The sequence below is a fragment of the Pan troglodytes genome, chromosome 7 (assembly GCF_028858775.2).
Source record: "Pan troglodytes isolate AG18354 chromosome 7, NHGRI_mPanTro3-v2.0_pri, whole genome shotgun sequence".
NCBI classification, from domain to species: Eukaryota; Metazoa; Chordata; class Mammalia; order Primates; family Hominidae; genus Pan; species Pan troglodytes.
Genome location: NC_072405.2, coordinates 63,186,337 through 63,207,097, shown reverse-complemented (window position 1 = coordinate 63,207,097; position 20,761 = coordinate 63,186,337). Strand labels below are relative to the sequence as shown.

The 20,761-nt window shown below is 40.3% G+C and overlaps 1 protein-coding gene across 2 annotated transcripts in view; it reads right to left on the bottom strand.

Annotated features, from left to right (window-relative positions):
- The window catches only part of RP1 (RP1 axonemal microtubule associated), a 328,721-nt gene that overhangs the window by 266,924 nt on the left and 41,036 nt on the right, over positions 1-20,761 (bottom strand). The gene's annotated exons all lie outside the window — the stretch shown is intronic.

The following is a 20,761-nucleotide window of genomic DNA, read 5'->3' as shown; positions in this document are numbered from 1 at the left end:
CATAGCGAATACATGGTAATACTAATGCATGCTAAATATAGCTGCAGACATCCAGGATATTCATAGAAGTTTATTCTTTCATTCATTTATTCATTCATTATACCTATCAATTTTGAAAGACAATTTTGAGGAACTTATAATAAAAGAGATAAACTGTTAAATAAGGATATGTATAATTTGAAAAAACAACCTAAACACACGAATAAGGGCCTAGATAAATTATCACATATACACCCATGCAATGGAAAACTATGCAACCATTAAACATGACCTTATAGATGTATCTTTTGGCATAGAAAGATGATCATGACATATTACTAAGTGAAAAAAATCAGTTTGCAAAACATTCTGTGCCACTGATTTAAATGTATACGTACAGTCACATTGCTTAACAAGGAGGATAAGTTCCGAGAAATGCATTGTTAGGTGATTTCATCATTGTGTGAACATCAGAGAGTGTACTTACACAAACAGATGGTATAGCCTACTACACACCCAGGCTTTATGGAATAACTTATTCCTCCTAGGCTATAAATCTGTACAACATGTTACTGTTTGAATACCGTAGGGCATTGTAACACAGTGGTAATTTGTGTATCTAAACATATCTAAACATAGAAAAGGTATAGTCAAAATATGGTATTATAATCTTATGGGGCCACCATCATATAGGTAGTCCACCATTGACCAAAGTAGTGTTACGTGGCACATGACTGAGTTATATGAATTGGGGAAAAGTCCAGAAATATATACAACCCAGTGTTGATGGTGGTTATCTCTGGATTGCAGAATTCTGGATAATATTTGTGTTTTTTATACATTGCTAAACTTTGTGAACCTTTAAAATTAGCAGGTATTATTGCACAATTTAAAAAACAACAGAGACACAAATCAGAAACCATCCACTGAGAAAAGTAAGAGAGTTTTGCAGTTCATCAATCTAGTCCTTCATATCCTGACAATAAGGAAATATGGGAGAAACAGGAAATGTTTTTAAAGTTCAAATTGTCTGGAGGAAAATGTACTTGACATTAAGTTCTAGGAGGAATGTATCACATAGAACCTTAAGTAAGAGCCATCTTAAGATACTGTCAGATGTTTCCACCGCTTATTGGAGAAAATGCAGGCAAATCATCTCACACACCACTTATCTTACTTTGGGAAACACTGCACTAAGCAAAAATGTCCTTTGAATGAATGACAGCATTGCTATGGGCTGCTAAAACTGGTGCAGTCTGGTTACTGGTCCCACTAGTAGTTCTAAAGTTAAACCTTCAGGAGAGAATTCAAGAAGAGTAATTTTCAGCAAAGCACTAAGGTTTTCCTTTTCCACTTCTCAGTGAAACTGGAGTTTGACTGACAAATGAGCAGCATGTGGAAGGATTTATCTGGTTCTGGCCTTGTTTTCATTTGTGGCTGTTTTCTATTGTTTGAAATCATTTTAATTATTAGTGTCTTTTGACACAGTAAGAAAGTCCTGCAGCATTGAAGACAAATTGAACAAACAAAATTAATGTGATTGGTAATACAGAGATGGAAAAAGGCATGTTTATCATTGTAAATCAGCTATAAATCTGGCCCAAATTATCTACTTAAATATTTGCAAGCTGTTATCCAAGATTCTTCATATATCTCCAATCTGATTTGCAAATCTTATTTAAATGTAACTTAGAAAAAAAAACATTTGAAGATCAGCCTAGAAATTAGATGTCTTCCCTTCCTTCTTCCTCAGAGGTTTAAAGTAATTATAATACTTAAGCCAAAAAAATAGCAGCTGTAGCAGACATGTGCATCAGGAGCTGGGGAATCCAGCTTCGCAATGGAGTCAGCAAAACTGCAACCTCTTCTCATCCTCATCTGGTCAACTGTGGTCTGACCTTGAGCAAGCTGCTTAATTACCATGGCCTCGGCAACTGTAAGAAGGATGAGTTCCTTCAGTATTTAAATAAGACTTTAGGCCGGTCGTGGTGGCTCACACGTGCAATCCCAGCACTTTGGGAGGCCAAGGCGGGTAGATCACCCGAGGTTAGGAGTTCAAGACCAGCCTGGCCAACATGGTGAAATCTCATCTCTACTAAAAATACAAAAATTAGCCAGGCATGGTGGCGTGTGCTTGTAGTCCCAGCTACTCTACTCGGGAGGCTGAGGCAGGAGAATTGCTTGAACCCAGGAGGCAGACGTTGCAGTGAGCCGAGATCGCACCACTGCACCCCAGCCTGGATGACAGAGCAAGACTCCATTTCAAGAAAAAAATAAAATAAAAAATAAGTAAGACTTTAGAACTCTGTCTCCAATTATATTTTAGGTTGGTGTACTTATATGTTTATTTGAAAATATCGTACATGAATAATATTTGAGACACATTTTTCACTTAATTTTGGAAAATGATATTTTTCTTGGTGTAGGTGCATCATGAGGCTCTTAATGTCACTTTTTAAATGCCTGAATCTCACTATTTGGAGAGCTGTTAACCTGGTGACCACTTTGGGAACACATCTATGTGAGCCAATATGCTAAGAATTTTGTGGGCAGTTTTGTTTGTCGGTTTTGGCTAAAGAGAAAGATTTTGTGCTGGGGCCAGGAGGGAAAACATAGAAGATAAAGACAATAGGAGCAAAGAAGCAGCTGCCATTGTCCCTATCCCACTGCTACCCAGCCCTGAGCATTGGTTTTGAGCCCAGTGCATGAAGGGCAGGTGCTGAAGGTACCATGACCTGGGAAGATGCCAGGTCCCCAGCAGTGGAGGAGCATTTGCAGAGAAGGTGCATCCAACACGTGGTTGCCAGGCACCTTGTTGGGGATGCTGTAGTGAAAACAAAACAAAAATACAAGTTCACATGATCTTCATATGTGTGAGAGAATCTCTGGGAACTCCTAGAAGTCACTGGGGGAACTTTTAGGTAGAGTGTTGAGATTCTGCATCCTTGTAGGTGAGTCTTAAGAGCCTATGATAAAGAGGGCCTTGTGTGTAAAACCCAGAACATGATAAAGATTAGGTATTATCGTCGAATAAAAACATTTGTGTTCATTGATTGCACAATGTCATCATTTGGAAAGAGGGTGCAAACCAAGTATTTCTGAAGGAAGTGAATCAGCTTTTGCCCTGTCTTAATAATGTGCATTTCCTACAGGGTCCATGGGAAGTTCACAGAGTAACTCAATAGCTCAACTGAAGAAGAGGAAGAGTTGGGGTACCAAGAGAATATTAAGGAGGGATGTCTAATACAGCCTCAGGGATTGGGGGTAGGAGTGAGAAGAGAGGGCAATTTCCAGAGGAGAGCCTGTGTAAAGTTGAGATGCCAGAGGCAAAAAGTGGTAGAGATGCCCTCCAGGAAGAAGGCAGAGGTGGTACACCATTTACCTGGTGCACCTGAGCAAGACTAGCAACGTGGTCATTAAGTCTTGACAATAGAGTGCCCAGTTCTGTGAAACAGAGCTACCAGCCCTCCGTAACATTTTTGAGTTCTCCTATGTTAGCTGTGCTCCATTCTTAATCAGTTTTAAGAACGAATCAGAATTTGCATGGAAATTTAGCAATGTATCTTTACATACATTTTCAATAATAAGGTTTATCTTATGCCCTTTAAATTTGGAATAAGGCAGTAATATACTTAAGGGCTACCTAGGGAACGAACAAACTGAGCAGCATAAAATGGTTGAATTCTCCCAGAAGTTTAGGCTGAAGAAGTGGTGGAGGTGGAAAGAGGTAACTGTAGAATCTTGAGGCCCTCCAGTTTCCTCACCAGTGACTTCCCTATATGTAGCAAGGAAGCTGGTTTACAAAACCTTTTGCCTTAAAATCCGCTTCTAATGACATGACAGCTTGCTACCAATATTGTCTCTTCTTCTCTGCAGGGCCTCTTTATTGCCTAAAGTTAGACAATGGAGCTATCATGCATACTTTCATTGCTCTTTAATATTAAGCAGATTTTTTAACACCCTTAGGCTCAACTGTGGCTAGGCTTATCTGTGTCATCATTAGTTTCAATCAAACCCCACTTAAAACAATCATTTACAGCTGTGCTGCTCAGAACTAAATAGTTGGCCTCTACCAAGAGGGCTGTGTCTTCACTCTCCCACTCACTTGACAAAACATGACAGAGTTACATGCGTCATTTCACTAATTATATTTTAAGTTTAATTTTCTACCACATAGTGTGAATTCAGACAAGTCACAAATAATGAAGTAGAAAAAATGGAAAATTGAGAAATACAGAATGTACAGAATGTTCATTCTTTTAGCAATTCAGAGACTTGATGTTGCAAGAAAAATCAGTTCATTTCAGATTTTCATAAGCCTATGGGGTAGAGTTGAGAGAGGAGATTCAAAAAGGAAAATCACCAGTTATTCACTGTGGTAGTCACAGCATTGTTGAATTACAAGCAGCTGTCTTCTTCTTTAATGTATTGCCTAGATGTCTATAAGAAGTATATAATGCTTTTATTGTCAGAAACAAAGTAAACATTACTCATTTGAATAAACTAGAATCACTTGATTTCCTGATACTGAAGTTCCATTCTACTTCAATATCAGCATATTGTGAAGGTTGCTGGCATAGTTAGGTAAAAGATAATTATTAATAACATTTATGCTTTTTCTAACAGTTAAAGACAGAACACAGATATATAATCTAAGTATAACATGGAAAACAAAATACAACTAGCAAAACAGAATATTTTCCAAAGAAAGATTTCAAATAGTTTTGTACTTACCAGAACTTGAAACTTCCCTTATTAAGAAAAGAAAAAGATGTTTAAGTTGTTTAAATAGCTCAAATAAATGTCACTGGATATGTAACCTCATTTCGTGCAAAGAAACTAATGTCTTTGGATTTATTCTCAGTATGTCCAGCAAGGGATTGAGTACAGCCAATTAATTTAATCCATGGTGATGCTAATCACCAGACAGAGCTCACCCTAAGGAGACCACAGCCAGAAACAAACCAGTTCCTAGCATGCTCTGCAGTTGTGAAATCTTCCTCATGAAGGTTTCCCTTGCATCTTCTTTCTTGCCTAGTGTTATCCTCCAGAAAAAGTACTTCACCAGTACACAAGCATTTCTCTCCCAGACAACTTTTAACCCTCATTTATTTACGTTAACAGGAGAAAGTTGTTACTGTGCAGGCTAAAAATGAAATTGTTTGACATTTTCTCATTCTGATAAGTTTCTAAGTCAGTACTTGCTCCTGGTAATCATTTAAAAATAAAGATCTAGGCCTTTTGTTTTATTTAGGCACTCTTGCTTATTACCTCATTGATGTAATTCTGAAATGACTGTGAGCATACACAATTTGGTGACTCAGCATAACACAGGACAAACAGCAGAAGCAGCACACGATGAAATGCTATGATTTTATGCTTCTGCATACCCAGCACGCTTCCACTGCTTCCCTTACTCATACTGGGGTTTGAACATGTTTCAGGACTTTGTCACACATAAAGTCCCCAGATGGCACCTGATCCTTCTAATGACTACCTGTGGTCTAATCGGACTTGAAGATGCTTCACCTAATCGGGTTTCCTATGGGGCTTCCTGCCTCAGCTCTGAACAACGAAAACAAGGTAAGGGGTCCTCTGGGGAAACAGGACCAGGTTCAAGCATGTGCGCCACAATGTTGTCTCCACACCAATCACAAAAGGAAAAAGGTCATGAAACTGCACACTTTGCCTCATAAATACTGACTTTGTTACAGGCCACCTATGAGAGAGAAATGGAGAGAGGAGTAGGGAGGGATGGGGAGAAAGAGAAAGAGTGAGGTGTAGATAAGAGAAACAGTAGTATCTAGCTTTGATACAAATCTCCATTTATAATTATCACTGTCTACACACAGACATGGCTATTAAATCAGTAAGGAAATTTGTGTTTACAGGGTAGCAATAGGCATGAATTGTATCATTACCAGCTCCAAATTGAAGTACAAATTCAGAAAGTTTGGGATCAGATATGATCTGCCATTAAATAGCTAAGGACTAATGCAGCATTTCTCTTGACTTTATCTTTAATTCTATAATCTATGTCTGATAAACAATTCACATTGATCAGTTCTGTTTTGACACTGAAAGAATTTCTGCCAGTGAGGCTTTTGGCATTCCTTAGACTCACTTATCAAAGGTGGGCCAGGGCCAGAAGCATCAGCATCAAAAGAATCAAAAGAACCAAAAAAGGATTCTTTTGGAGCACTTTTAGGAAAGATAACATTTCTTACATATAAGACAGCACAAAATGGGCTCTCCTTTTCTGAGCATCTCCCGTAGTATACGTTCCACTCCCACAACTCCAGTTAAGGACAGAGACCAGGTACCCCGTTATCCAATCGAGCTACCATACCCTCTCCCTGGTATCACTTGTCTCTGGCACATATCAATGTGTATCTAAACCATGGCTTCCCAAGCTTGAAGGTGCACATGAATTTCCTGGGATCTTGCTGCAGTGGTTGACTCAGTAGGCCTGGGGTGGGGTCTGAGAGTCTACATTTCTAATAAGCTGATGCTGATGCTTCTGGCCCTGGCCCGCCTTGGATAAGTGAGTCTAAGGAATGCCAAAAGCCTCATTGGCAGAGTTCATATTAGGCTTCTTCCCTGAGAATGCCTTCAATTTCCATGGCCTCTGAGACTACCTGTATGTCATATCTGAGCTCTGTTAAGTTCTGTCTGGTCACTGCTGTTAGAGTGGCCAGATGACAGGAGTGGTGTTAAGCATACATTCTCAGCATACCACTGAGTCAGTCAGACCTCAGTTCAAATCCTGTCTCTTCCACTTTGTTATGTGAATCTGCAAGCCATGTACTTAATTCCTCTGTCTACTTCCCTGGCCATAAAATGTGGAAAAATACCTGCTTTATAGGCTCATTGGTGAGGGTTAAGTAAGAGAATATACATTATGTGTTTGACACAGTGTCCGAATGTCATAACAAGTGTTCAATAAATGGACATTATTATTTTTGCCATGTTTATCTTCTTTTAACACACTTCCATAATCCTCACAGCATTTAGTAAATGACTTCATGCCCTAGCATGCCTCACAAATTGTGATCTGACTTCAGTTTACTTTTCCAATTTCATTTCGATCCATATGTCTTACTCTGTAGTTTTGATTATTTGAAGTTTTTTAAATGTGGCTCTAGATTTTTGCATATATTGTTTATCTTACTTGGAATGCCTCCTCATAACCCAGACACCCTGCCTTTCATTGCCATACATTTTCTGTCCCTTCCTTCAACACTCAGTTCATCTCAGAAACCTTTCTTGAACCCCTGCCTTCCCACTACATCAACACGCTGAATGAAGGAAGTACCCTCCAATGTGCCCCCTTATCTATCTGTATAAATATACTCTCTAGTACATTTCATACTGCACAAACAACTGGTGCATTAAGCACCAGAAGTGTAACTTCTTTATCATCTCTGAATTTCCAGAAACAGCTCAATACCTTATATATATCAGGCACTTAATAAATACCTATTAAAGGAATGATCCTCTGCCTGCCTTAGTACAGAATTGTTGTGGAGATATATATGCCTGAAGAATGCTGTCTCATTGTAACTGCTAGAATTTACCTTTCCAGGCAGGCCCAAGGAACCCAGGACAGAGATCAGACTATATCAGGAAGCATAATAATTTTGTATACCTTGTATGGAATATGGCCTTCGTCCTTTGTCATCCAAGCCACATAGAATTCTGTGTATGGTCCATTCTGATGAAGTTAAATTATTGGATATTGAACCTAAATGGCCTCTACCTTAAAAAACCATTCCCTGTAAAAACCCATTCCCCTTCCTTCTTTACTCATTTGTTTATTTGTTCAACAGATAATTAATGCATACTCACTGTGTATTAGACACACATAGCAACAAACACAACAGAAAAAAATCCTTGCCTTCATGGGGTCACATTATCCTGCAGAGACAAACTATGAATAAAAAAAGCAAATCTACAGCATGTTAGATCCTATAAAGTGCTATGGAGAAAAGTGAGGTAAAGTAGGAGTGGCAGTGGTAGAGGTCAGGGAAAACCCCACTGAGAAGTGACGTGAGAAGAAATCTAAAAGTAGTCAGGGGAAATGGTGTTCAGATATTTGACAGAAGTGTGTTCCTGGCAGAGAGAGTAAGTGCAAAGGTTTGTGGGAAGTATTTGAAGTATTTGAGAAATTATAAGAAGACCAGTGTGGCTAGAAAGCAGGGCACCAAATTATACAGGGTCTGTAGCCGTTGGTAAATACTTTGGCTTTAACTTTAAGTGAGATGAGAAACCAAGGAAGGATTTTGAGAAGAGAAGTAATGATCTCACACTTCCAAGGATTACTTTGACAATGATGTTAAAAATACAGGTATACCCAATGGAAGATGGCAGAGTAGGCAGTGCCAGGAACTCATCTCCCCACTTGGACAAAAATTGTACTAGCAGAAACTGTCTGAAGTTAATATTTTGGAACTCTGAAGTATATCTGAATGCTTGCAGCTTCCAGAGGAAGGCTTGGCTGGTAAATTGTAATTAATTTCCATTTATTTCAGCCATTAGTGCTATAGTGACTACTCATTCCTCATCCCCCAGCCCCATGGCAGGCAGCTGTGGGGACAGCAGCCTGCATTCCTACAGCAGCTTGCAGGATCCAGAGTGAGAAATAAGAACTCCCTCCTCCAAATACTAAGTTTCTGTGTTCTGGCTGCTGATTTCTGCTTCTGATTGCAGAGGTGCATACAGAGGTAGGCATTGTTGCAGCTCTCAGTGGCAGAAGTAGCTTCCAGGGGATTTAAAGATATAATACCTGGGACGTTTTTCTTCTTTTTTAATCATCTACCCCATTTTAGGAACTAGGCACTTAAAGATGAGATATTCAAAAGCAACCGCATTATACCGGGGAGTTTAGAAAGTCATCTCATATGCTCAGGGAAAAACATAGACTCAGAAAAGACCTGAATACCATAAGCTTCTACTGCAGGCTGATCCTTGGCAAAGAGAAACCATACAAATAAAAAAGAAAGGTTGGGGGGCAGGGGGGAATAGGAAGGAAGGAAGGAAGGAAGGAAGGAAGGAAGGAAGGAAGGAAGGAAGGAAGGAAGGAAGGAAGGAAGGAAGGGGGAGAGGGAGGGAGGGAATATGAAGGAAGGAAGGAAGGAAGGAAGGAAGGAAGGAAGGAAGGAAGGGGGAGAGGGAGGGAGGGAGGGAGGGAAAGAAAACAACAAACCATGGGGAGGGGAGAGGATTAAATTTCCAGAGTTACTAAATTATATGATTCAAATAGAGTTTTAAACAAAGAAAAAGTCACAATGCACACACATTAAAAAAGAGGAAAGTATATCCCATTAAAAGGAACAAAATAACAGAAAATGTCCCTGAGGAAGCCAGATGGCAGAATTACTAGACAAAGACTATAAAACAACTATCTTAAAGATGCTTAAAGCACTAAAGGAACACATGGACAAAAACAGGAACAAAATGAGATGTATGAATAAAATAAGAATATTATTAGAGATAGGAAATATGAAAAGGAACCAAAAAGAAATTCTGGAGCAGAAAAGTACAAAATGGACATGAAAAATTCACAAGAGCAGTTCAAAAACAGATTTGAGCAGCAAAAACAATCAGCAGAACTTGAAAATAGGACAATTGAAAGTTTTGAGTTTGATGACCAGAAAGAAAAACTATTAAGGAAAGGTAAACAGAGTTTGAAGGACCTGGGGATACCATCAACTAGAATAACATACACATTATGGGAGTTCCAGAAGGAGAAGAGAAAGAGAAAAGGGCAGAGATATTTGAAGAAAAAATGGCCAAAATTTTCCCAAATTGGATGAAATACATGAATCTACAAATTCAAAAGTTCGATGAACTACACGTAGGATGAACTACAAGAGACCTGCACTGAAATACATTAAAGCATCAAAAGGGAAGCAATTCATCAGATACAAGGGATCCTCTATATGATTATTCACCAGTTTCTCATTAGAAACCTTGGAGGCCAGAAGGCACAGTATGATATATTCAAAGTGCTGAAGGGAAAAGAACTGCCAGCCAAGACTTCTATATCTGGCAAAACTGTCTTTTAAAAATGAGGGCAAAATTAAGACAGTCCTTGATAGATAAAAGCTCGGGAAGTTTATTACCAATAGACTTGCTCCTCAAGAAATGTTACAGGAAGTCCTTCAAGTTAAAACAAAAAGGCACTAGATTAGATTGTAAAAAAAGAAATTCAGGTACGCCAATTAGGAGGGTATTGTAATAATCCAAGCAAGAAGTGAGGATTACTCAGACCAAGATAGCTGCTGTGGATGTGACAGCATTTGCAGATGTCTTAGTTATGGATTGGATATGGATTGGCTGTGGGGAATGAGAGCAATAAAACTGTCAAGGAAGACTAAGATTTTTGTCCAGTACATCTGGAAGAATGGAGTTGCTAATTATTTGGATGGAGAGGACCTCAGAAGTACCAGTCAAGAGAGTGGGAGGTGATAGTGAATATCACCTTGAAAAGCATATTAGACATCCAAATAGAAATATCAAGTCGGCAGTATACTGAAGATTCTTAAGTATACTAAAGGCATTATACTAAAGGTTCAAGCTAAAGGTATAAACGTGATGCATTGATATACTGATGGTGCTTAAAACTTGGAAGAATCTGGATGAGAACTTCCAAGAAGTGAGTGTAAATAGAGAAGAGATCAGATCCCAAAGCACTGCAAAGATAGCAGCCACAGAGATGGTGAGGAACCATCAGCAAACTCCAGCAAAGGAGTTTATGAGGAAAAGGTGCATCAACAGAGTAGTGTTCTGGAAGCCAAAGGAAAGAAGTGTTTCAAAAGGAGGTAGTGATGAGCTGTGTCAAATGGTACTCATACATCAAGTAAGAGGAGTGCTGAGAAGTAAGCATGGGCTTTAGCAATGTGAAGTTTATCTGTAACCTCAAGACCTTTTTTGGTGGAACAGTATGGATAAAATCTTCACTGGGCATAGGGGCAAAAGAAAACTAGAAGGAGAGGGATTGGAGTCAGCACGTGGAGATAAATTTTTTGCTAGTTTTCTTTCTGTTAGTTTGTTTTTCCATATTTAAAATCAGACACAGTTTGAGGTGTAATATGCGTGTATGCTGATAGGAATGAACCAGTCAAAAGGGAAGATTTAATGCTGTGAGTAAGAGCAGGGAGCTCTTGGAGCTGCATCATTCAGTGCCTAACAGGGAGATGGGATATAATGCACAACAGAGGTGTATGTCTCAGCAGGGATTAAGGAGAAGGCCATCCCCAGTAGCAGAAAGACAGGCAGTGATGCTGGTAGAGGTGACCTTCCCTTCTGACAGCTTCTCCATCTCAGCGACCTGGGATGTGAGGCCATCCACTGAGGGTGTGAGTGAGGGGGAGGAGGTGTTATTAATCTAATGAGACAGGAGAAGCTGTGAAATAGTCACCCAGTGGAATGAAAGGAGGACCAGAAGAGGAGGTATAGTAGGCTTGTGGGGGGCATTGAGAACCTGCTGTTGGTTAGTAACCGTAAGTGTATTCTGTTTTATGTTGTTTTCTCTTTTTTTGTTGTTGTGTTTTGTTTTGGTTTCGGTTTTCGTTTGGTTTGTTTAAGACAAGGTTTTGCTCTGTCACACAGGCTGGAGTACAGAGACACAATCATGGCTCATTGCAGCCTCTACCTCCCAGGCTCAAGTGATGCTCCAGCCTAAACCTCCTGAGTAGCTGGGACTGCAGGAGTGCATCACCACACCCAGCTATTTTTTTTTTTTTTAAGACTGGGTCTCACTTTGTTTCCCTGACTGGTCTCAAACTCCTAGGCTCAAGTAATCCTCCTACCTTGGCCTCCCACACAAATGTAAAATGACACCAAGCAGCACCCAATGCAGGCTGGCCAGGAGACTGTTCTTTCCTGGCTCTTGCTACCCAGCATTGATCTGCTATGATCTGATGGAATGGGACCATTTCCTGGTCTACACCTTGATTTTCTCTGACATCTATCCATCATAGCTTACTGCCTGTACCTAGCCCTCCTGAACCTGGGTATCCCCAGCCCCATCAACTGGACTTTCCTCATGCCTTAGCATGCCTGTCTGCAACATAAAGTCCTCCAGAACCAAAGAGGCCGATGTCTATCTACTGTCAGATCCTGTCCATGTGACTAAAGATAAGACAGTCCCAGCCCCCATCTTCATGGTGCTTAGAGGTAGAGGGAAGGCAAACTCAGCCCAAATACACTTTACTAACTAGAAGACTATGGTTTTTAATGTATTATTTGAAAGGAAGAGAGAACAAGCAAAGATTTGAGTATATACAGACTATTGTCATTAGGATAGCAAATATATTTAAGACTTACTCTCTAATTTTCTTTTTTTTCTTCAACTTTTAAGTTCAGAGGTACATGTGCAGCATGTACAGGTTTGTTATAGGAAAATGTGTGCCTTGGTGGTTTGCTGCACATATCATCCATCCCCTAGGAATTCTCTAATTTTCACTAGATTCCTCCCCTCTTTTTTTACCATGTTGAACAAACATATGTAAGCCAACATTTTTTTCATAGTCAGTGTATATGCAAAACCATCTCATGCTATTCTTTCGGCCAAGTCATTTGGTTAGTCAGGCACAAATAACTGCCTAGACTGAAAACAGAGGGCAGAGAGGGCTTCTATATGCTTCCTTACATTGAACATTCCGTCATGACCATCTAGTTTTTAAAACTGCTTTGTTGATACATGATTTCCATGCCATAAAATTAACCCATTTAAAGTGGATGATTCGCACTTGAACTCAGGAGGCAGAGGTTGCAGTGAGCCAAGATTGTGCCACTACACTCCAGCCTGGGCAACAGACTGAGACTTCATCTCAAATAAAAAAAAAAAAAAAGGCAGATGGCCAAAATAGGAACAGCTCCAGTCTACAGCTCCCAGTGTGAGCAACACAGAAGATGGGTGATTTCTGCATTTCCAACTGAGGTACCGGGTTCATATCACTGGGGAGTGTCAGACAGTGGGTGCAGGACAGTGGGTGGAGCACACCAAGCATGAGCCGAAGCAGGGCCAGGCATCGCCTCACCCAGGAAGTGCAAGGGGTCAGGGAATTCCCTTTCCTAGTCAAAGAAAGACGTGACAGACGGCACCTGGAAAACCAGGTCACTCCCACCCTAATACTGCACTTTTCCAATGGTCTTAGCAAATGGCACACCAGGAGATTATATCCCACGCCTGGCTCAGAGGGTCCTATGCCCACAGAGCCTCGCTCATTGCTAGCACAGCAGTCTGAGATCAAACTGCAAGGTGGCAGCGAGGCTAGGGGACGGGCCCCTGCCGTTGCCGAGGCTTGAGTAGGTAAACAAAGTGGCCAGGAACCTCAAACTGGGTGAAGCCCACCGCAGCTCAAGGAGGCCTGCCTGCCTCTATAGACTCCACCTCTGGGGGCAGGGCATAGCCAAACAAAAGGCAGCAGAAACCTATGCAGACTTAAATGTCCCTGTCTGACAGCTTGGAAGAGAGTAGTGGTTCTCCCAGCATGCAACTGGAGATCTGAGAAAAGACAGACTGCCTCCTCAAGTGGGTCCCTGACCCCCGAGTAGCCTAACTGGGAGGCACCCCCCAGTAGGGGCAGACTGACACCTCACACAGCTGGGTACTCTTCTGAGACAAAACTTCCAAAGGAACAATCAGGCAGTAACATTTGCTGTTCACCAATATCCACTGTTCTGTAGCCTCCACTGCTGATACCCAGGCAAACAGGGTCAGGAGTGGACCTCCAGGAAACTCCAACAGACCTGCAGCTGAGGGTCCTCACTGTTAGAAGGAAAACTAACAAACAGAAAGGACATCCATACCAAAACCCCATCTGTTTGTCACCATTATCAAACACCAAAGGTAGATAAAACCACAAAGATGGGGAAAAAACAGAGCAGAAAAACTGGAAACTCTAAAAATCAGAGCGCCTCTCCTCCTCCAAAGGAACACAGCTCCTCACCAGCAATGGAACAAAGCTGGATGGAGAATGACTTTGACGAGTTGAGAGAAGAAGACTTCAGACGATCAAACTACTCTGAGCTAAAGGAGGAGGTTTGAACCCATGGCAAAGAAGTTAAAAACCTTGAAAAAAAATTAGACAAATGGATAACTAGAATAACCAATGCAGAGAAGTCCTTAAAGGACCTGATGGAGCTGAAAACCATGGCACGAGAACTACGTGACGAATGCACAAGCCTCAGTAGCCGATTCAATCAACTGGAAGAAAGGGTATCAGTGCTGGAAGATCAAATGAATGAAATGAAGTGAGAAGAGAAGTTTAGAGAAAAAAAGAATAAAAAGAAACAAACAAAGCCTCCAAGAAATATGGGACTATGTGAAAAGACCAAATCTACCTCTGATTGGTGTACCTGAAAGTGATGGGGAGAATGCAACCAAGTTGGAAAACACTCTGCAGGATATTATCCAGGAGAACTTCCCCAATCTAGCAAGGCAGGCCAATATTCAAATTCAGGAAATACAGAGAACACCACAAAGATACTCCTCGAGAAGAGCAACTCCAAGATACATAATTGTCAGATTCAGCAAAGTTGAAATGAAGGAATAAATGTTAAGGGCAGCCACAGAGAAAGGTCTGGTTACCCACAAAGGGAAGCCCATCAGAGTAACAGCGGATCTCTTGGCAGAAACTCTACAAGCCAGAAGAGAGTGGGGGCCAATATTCAACATTCTTAAAGAAAAGAATTTTCAACTCAGAATTTCATATCAAGCCAAACTAAGCTTCATAAGTGAAGGAGAAACAAAATACTTTACAGATGAGCAAACGCTGAGAGATTTTGTCACCACCAGGCCTGCCCTAAAAGAGCTACTGAAGGAAGCACTGAACATGCAAAGGAACAACCAGTACCAGCCACTGCAAAAACATGCCAAATTGTAAGGACCATCGAGGTTAGGAAGAAACTGCATCAACTAATGAGCAAAATAACCAGCTAACATCATAATGACAGGATCAAATTCACACATAACAATATTAACCTTAAATGGAAATGGGCTAAATGTTCCAATTAAAAGACAGAGACTGGCAAATTGGATAAAGAGTCAAGACCCATCAGTGTGCTGTATTCAGGAAACCCATCTCACGTGCAAAGACACACATAGGCTCAAAATAAAGGGATGGAGGAAGATCTACCAAGCAAATGGAAAACAAAAAAAGGCAGGGGTTGCAATCCTAGTCTCGGATAAAACAGACTTTAAACTAACAAAGATCAAAAGAGACAAAGAAGGCCATTACATAATGGTAAAGGGATCAATTCAACAAGAAGAGCCAACTATCCTAAATATATATGCACCCAATACAGGAACACCCAGATTCATAAAGCAAGTCCTTAGAGACCTGCAAAGAGACTTAGACTCCCACACAATAATAATGGGAGACTTTAACACCCCACTGTCAGCATTAGACAGATCAACAAGACAGAAAGTTAACAAGGATATCCAGGAACGGAACTCAGCTCTGCACCAAGCGGACCTAATAGACATCTACAGAACTCTCCACCCTAAATCAATAGAATATACATTCTTTTCAGCACCACACCACACCTATTCCAAAATTGACCACATAGTTGGAAGTAAAGCACTTCTCAGCAAATGTAAAGGAATAGAAATTATAACAAACTCTCTCTCAGACCACAGTGCAATCAAACTAGAACTCAGGATTAAGAAACTCACTCAAAACCACTCAACTACATGGAAACTGAACAACCTGCTCCTGAATGACTACTGGGTGCATAACGAAATGAAGGCAGTAATAAAGATGTTCTTTGAAACCAACGAAAACAAAGACACAACATACCAGAATCTCTGGGACACATTCAAAGCAGTGTGTAGAGGGAAATTTATAGCACTAAATGCCCACAAGAGAAAGAAGAAAAGATCTAAAATTGACACCCTAACATCACAATTAAAAGAACTAGAGAAGCAAGAGCAAACACATTCAAAAGCTAGCAGAAGGCAAGAAATAACTAAGATCAGAGAAGAACTGAAGGAAATAGAGACACAAAAAAACCCTTCAAAAAATCAATGAATCCAGGAGCTGGTTTTTTGAAAAGATCAACAAAATTGATAGACTGCTAGCAAGACTAATAAAGAAGAAAAGAGAGAAGAATCAAATAGATGCAATAAAAAATGACAAAGAGGATATCACCGCCGATCCCACAGAAATACAAACTACCATCAGAGAATACTATAAACACCTATATGAAAATAAACTAGAAAATCTAGAAGAAGTGGATAAATTCCGCAACACATACACCCTCCCAAGACTAACCAGGAAGAAGTTGAATCTCTGAATAGACCAATAACAGGCTCTGAAATTGAGGCAATCATTAATAGCTTACCAACCAAAAAAAGTCCAGGACCAGATGGATTGACTGCCGAATTCTACCAGAGGTATAAGGAGGATCTGGTATCATTCCTTCTGAAACTATTCCAATCAATAGAAAAAGAGGGAATCCTCCCTAACTCATTTTATGAGGCCAGCATCATCCTGATACCAAAGCCTGGCAGAGACACAACAAAAAAAGAGAATTTTAGACCAATATCCCTGATGAACATCGATGCAAAAATCCTCGGTAAAATACTGGCAAAACGAATCCAGCAGCATATCAAAAAGCTTATCCACCATGATCAAGTGGACTTCATCCCTGGGATGCAAGGCTGGTTCAACATACACAAATCAATAAACATAATCCAGCATATAAACAGAACCAACGACAAAAACCACATGATTATCTCAATAGATGCAGAAAAGGCCTTTGACAAAATTCAGCAACTCTTCATGCTAAAAACTCTCAATAAATTAGGTATTGATGGGAATTATCTCAAAATAATAAGAGCTATCTATGACAAACCCACAACCAATATCATACTGAATGGGCAAAAACTGGAAGCATACCCTCTGAAAACTGGCACAAGACAGGGATGCCCTCTCTCACCACTCCTGTTCAACATAGTGTTGGAAGTTCTGGCCAGGGCAATCAGGCAGGAGAAGGAAATAAAGGGTGTTCAAGTAGGAAAAGAGGAAGTCAAATTGTCCCTGTTTGCAGATGACATGATCGTATATCTAGAAAATCCCATCGTCTCAGCCTAAAATCTCCTTAAACTGATAGGCAACTTCAGCAAAGTCTCAGGATACAAAATCAATGTACAAAAATCACAAGCATTCTTATACACTAATAACAGACAAACAGAGAGCCAAATCATGAGCGAACTCCCATTCATAATTGCTTCAAAGAGAATAAAATACCTAGGAATCCAACTTACAAGGGATGTCAAGGACCTCTTCAAGGAGAACTACAAACCACTGCTCAATGAAATAAAAGAGGATACAAACAAATGGAAGAACATTCCATGCTCATGGGTAGGAAGAATCAATATCGTGAAAATGGCCACACTGCTCAAGGTAATTTATAGATTCAATGCCATCCCCATCAAGCTACCAATGACTTTCTTCACAGAATTGGAAAAAACTACTTTCAAGTTCATATGGAACCAAAAAAGAGCCCTCATTGCCAAGTCAATCCTAAGCCAAAAGAACAAAGCTGGAGGCACCACGCTACCTGACTTCAAACTATACTACCAGGCTACAGTAACCAAAACAGCATGGTACTGGTACCAAAACAGAGATATAGACCAACAGAACAGAACAGAGCCCTCAGAAATAATGCCGCATATCTACAACCATCTGATCTTTGACAAACCTGACAAAAACGAGAAATGGGGAAAAGATTCCCTATTTAATAAATGGTGCTGGGAAAACTGGCTAGCCATATGTAGAAAGCTGAAACTGGATCCCTTCCTTACAACTTATACAAAAATTAATTCAAGATGGATTAAGGACTTAAATGTTAGACCTAAAACGATAAAAACCCTAGAAGAAAACCTAGGCAATACCATTCAGGACATAGGCATGGGCAAGCACTTCATGTCTAAAACACCAAAAGCAATGGCAACAAAAACCAAAATTGACAAATGGGATCTAATTAAACTAAAGAGCTTCCACATAGCAGAAGAAACTACCATCAGAGTGAACAGGCAACCTACAGAATGGGAGAAAATTTTTGCCATCTACTCATCTGACAAAGGGCTAATATCCAGAATCTACAATGACCTCAAACAAATTTACAAGAAAAAAACAAACAACCCCATCAACAAGTGGGCAAAGGATATGAACAGACACTTCTCAAAAGAAGACATTTATGCAGCCAAAAGACACATGAAAAAATGCTCATCATCACTGGCCATCAGAGAAATGCAAATCAGAAGCACAATGAGATACCATCTCACACCAGTTAGAATGGCAATCATTAAAAAGTCAGGAAACAACAGGTGCTGGAGAGGATGTGGAGAAATAGGAACACTTTTACACTGTTACTGGGACTGTAAACTGGTTCTACCATTGTGGAAGTCAGTGTGGTTATTCCTCAGGGATCTAGAACTAGAAATACCATTTGACCCAGCCATCCCATTACTGGGTATATACCCAAAGGATTATAAAACATGCTGCTATAAAGACACATGCACATGTATGTTTATTGCGGCACTATTCACAATAGCAAAGACCTGGAACCAACCCAAATGTCCAACAATGATAGACTGGATCAAGAAAATTGGCACATATACACCTTGGAATACTATGCAGCCATAAAAAATGATGAGTTCATGTCCTTTGTAGGGACGTGCATGAAGCTGGAAACCATCATTCTCAGCAAACTGTCGCAAGGACAAAAAACCAAACACCGCATGTTCTCACTCATAGGTGGTAATTGAACAATAAGAACACATGGACACAGAAAGGGGAACATCACACACTGGGGCCTGTTGTGGGGTGGGGGAAGAGGGGAGGGATAGCATTGGGAGATATACCTAATGTTAAATGAAGAGTTAATGGGTGCAGCACACCAACATGGCACATGTATACATATGTAACAAACCTGCACGTTGTGCACATGTACCCTAAAACTTAAAGTATAATTTTAAAAAATGGATGATTCAGTGATTTGTAGAATATTCAGAGTTGTTCCAAGATTACAATGATCTAAGTTTAGAACACCTCAGAAAGAAAGAAAGAAACTGTACCTATCCCACCACCCCTACACCAGCCCTAGGCAACCACGAATCTACTTTCTGTCTTTATGGATTTGCCTATTTTGAACATTTCATATAAATGGAGTCATGCTATATGTGATCTTTTATGGCTGGCTTTTTTCACTAAGCATAGTGCTTTTGAGATTCATCCATGTAGTAGCATATATTAGTACTTTATTCCTTATTATTTTCAAATATTTTATTGTATTTTATTTATTCATTCACCATTTGAATAGCATTTAGGTTGTTTCCAGTTTGGGGCTCCTGCAGATAATACTTCTATGAACATTCTTGTGCAAGTCTTTGGTACTATCGCTTCTTTCTTTTTTTTTTTTTCCTAAGTTTTTTATTTTGTTTTTTTTTTTTTATTATACTTTAAGTTTTAGGGTACATGTGCACAATGTGCATGTTAGTTACATATGTATACATGTGACATGCTGGTGCGCTGCACCCACTAACTCGTCATCTAGCATTAGGTATATCTCCCAATGCTATCCCTCCCCCCTCCCCCCACCCCACAACAGTCCCCAGAGTGTAATGTTCCCCCTCCTGTGTCCATGTGTTCCCATTGATCAATTCCCACCTATGAGTGAGAATATGCGGTGTTTGGTTTTTTGTTCTTGCGAATATCGCTTCTTTCAAAAAAATTACATATCCACATGTTGAAAATATTTTAGGTTTTCTTTTTATTTAGCATTCATTCTTATGATAGGATTTCAAAGCTTAATTTTTAACAGTGAAGAGGTATCTTTGATAAACCCCATTATTTGCCTTTTCATGTCTTTATGCAAGTTACTTGTAGGTCATGTAAGTCAATACTCCTACATTGTAAAGCAGAATGGCAAAACGAAATGGTCAGATTAGTTGCAGAGAATAGTCCAGACCGAAATGGAGGAGACCACATCTCCCTATTCCTCTCGCTAAGTACAACCGAAAACCCCGGACATTATATATAAAGCAAATACACTGAAAGACACAGACAAGAAGACAGGAGGGCTAGGAATCACAAAACTCAAGGAATGACACAGCAGTGTGTTCTCTGGGTTTTCTTTTTGTCCCATATATCCCTAACTAGGTGCTAGAGAAGCCAGTGACCAAAAAACACCAATAGGAGCAGATTTAAAATGCTCCAATGAAAGTCACCTCTCTCTGGCCAAGGGTCCAGGAAAGGGGCAAGCTAGTAAGACAGAAAACATTTAGGCAATACCTGCCCAATGCAGCCAAACACCACAGGAAAATACCCAGGCCTCACCATACTCTTATCTGCCTTGGGAAGCCTCGACCTGTGCCCTTCTCCAGCAATAATGAGGCATCCCTCTCTTCCCTACACTGGATGATATCAGTGAAGGCCAAGTGGGGAACCAAGACTTCCATCTCCACCTGGTAGTAAAGCCACCACACTCCCTCTTATTCGTATCAGAAGAAGCCCAGAGGGAAGCCAGAACTTTCACCACCATTTAGCAGTAATGGGTCTGCCCAAATCCCTCCCCCACTCCCCGCCACTCTGCAGGGTAAATGAGACCACAAAGGAAGCCTGTATTAGTCTGTTCTCATGCTGCTAATAAAGCCATTCCCAAGACTCGGTAATTTATAAAGAAAGAGGTTTAATTGACTCACAGTTCCACATGGCTGGGCAGGCCTCACAATCATGGCAGAAGATGAAGGAAGGGCAAAGGGACT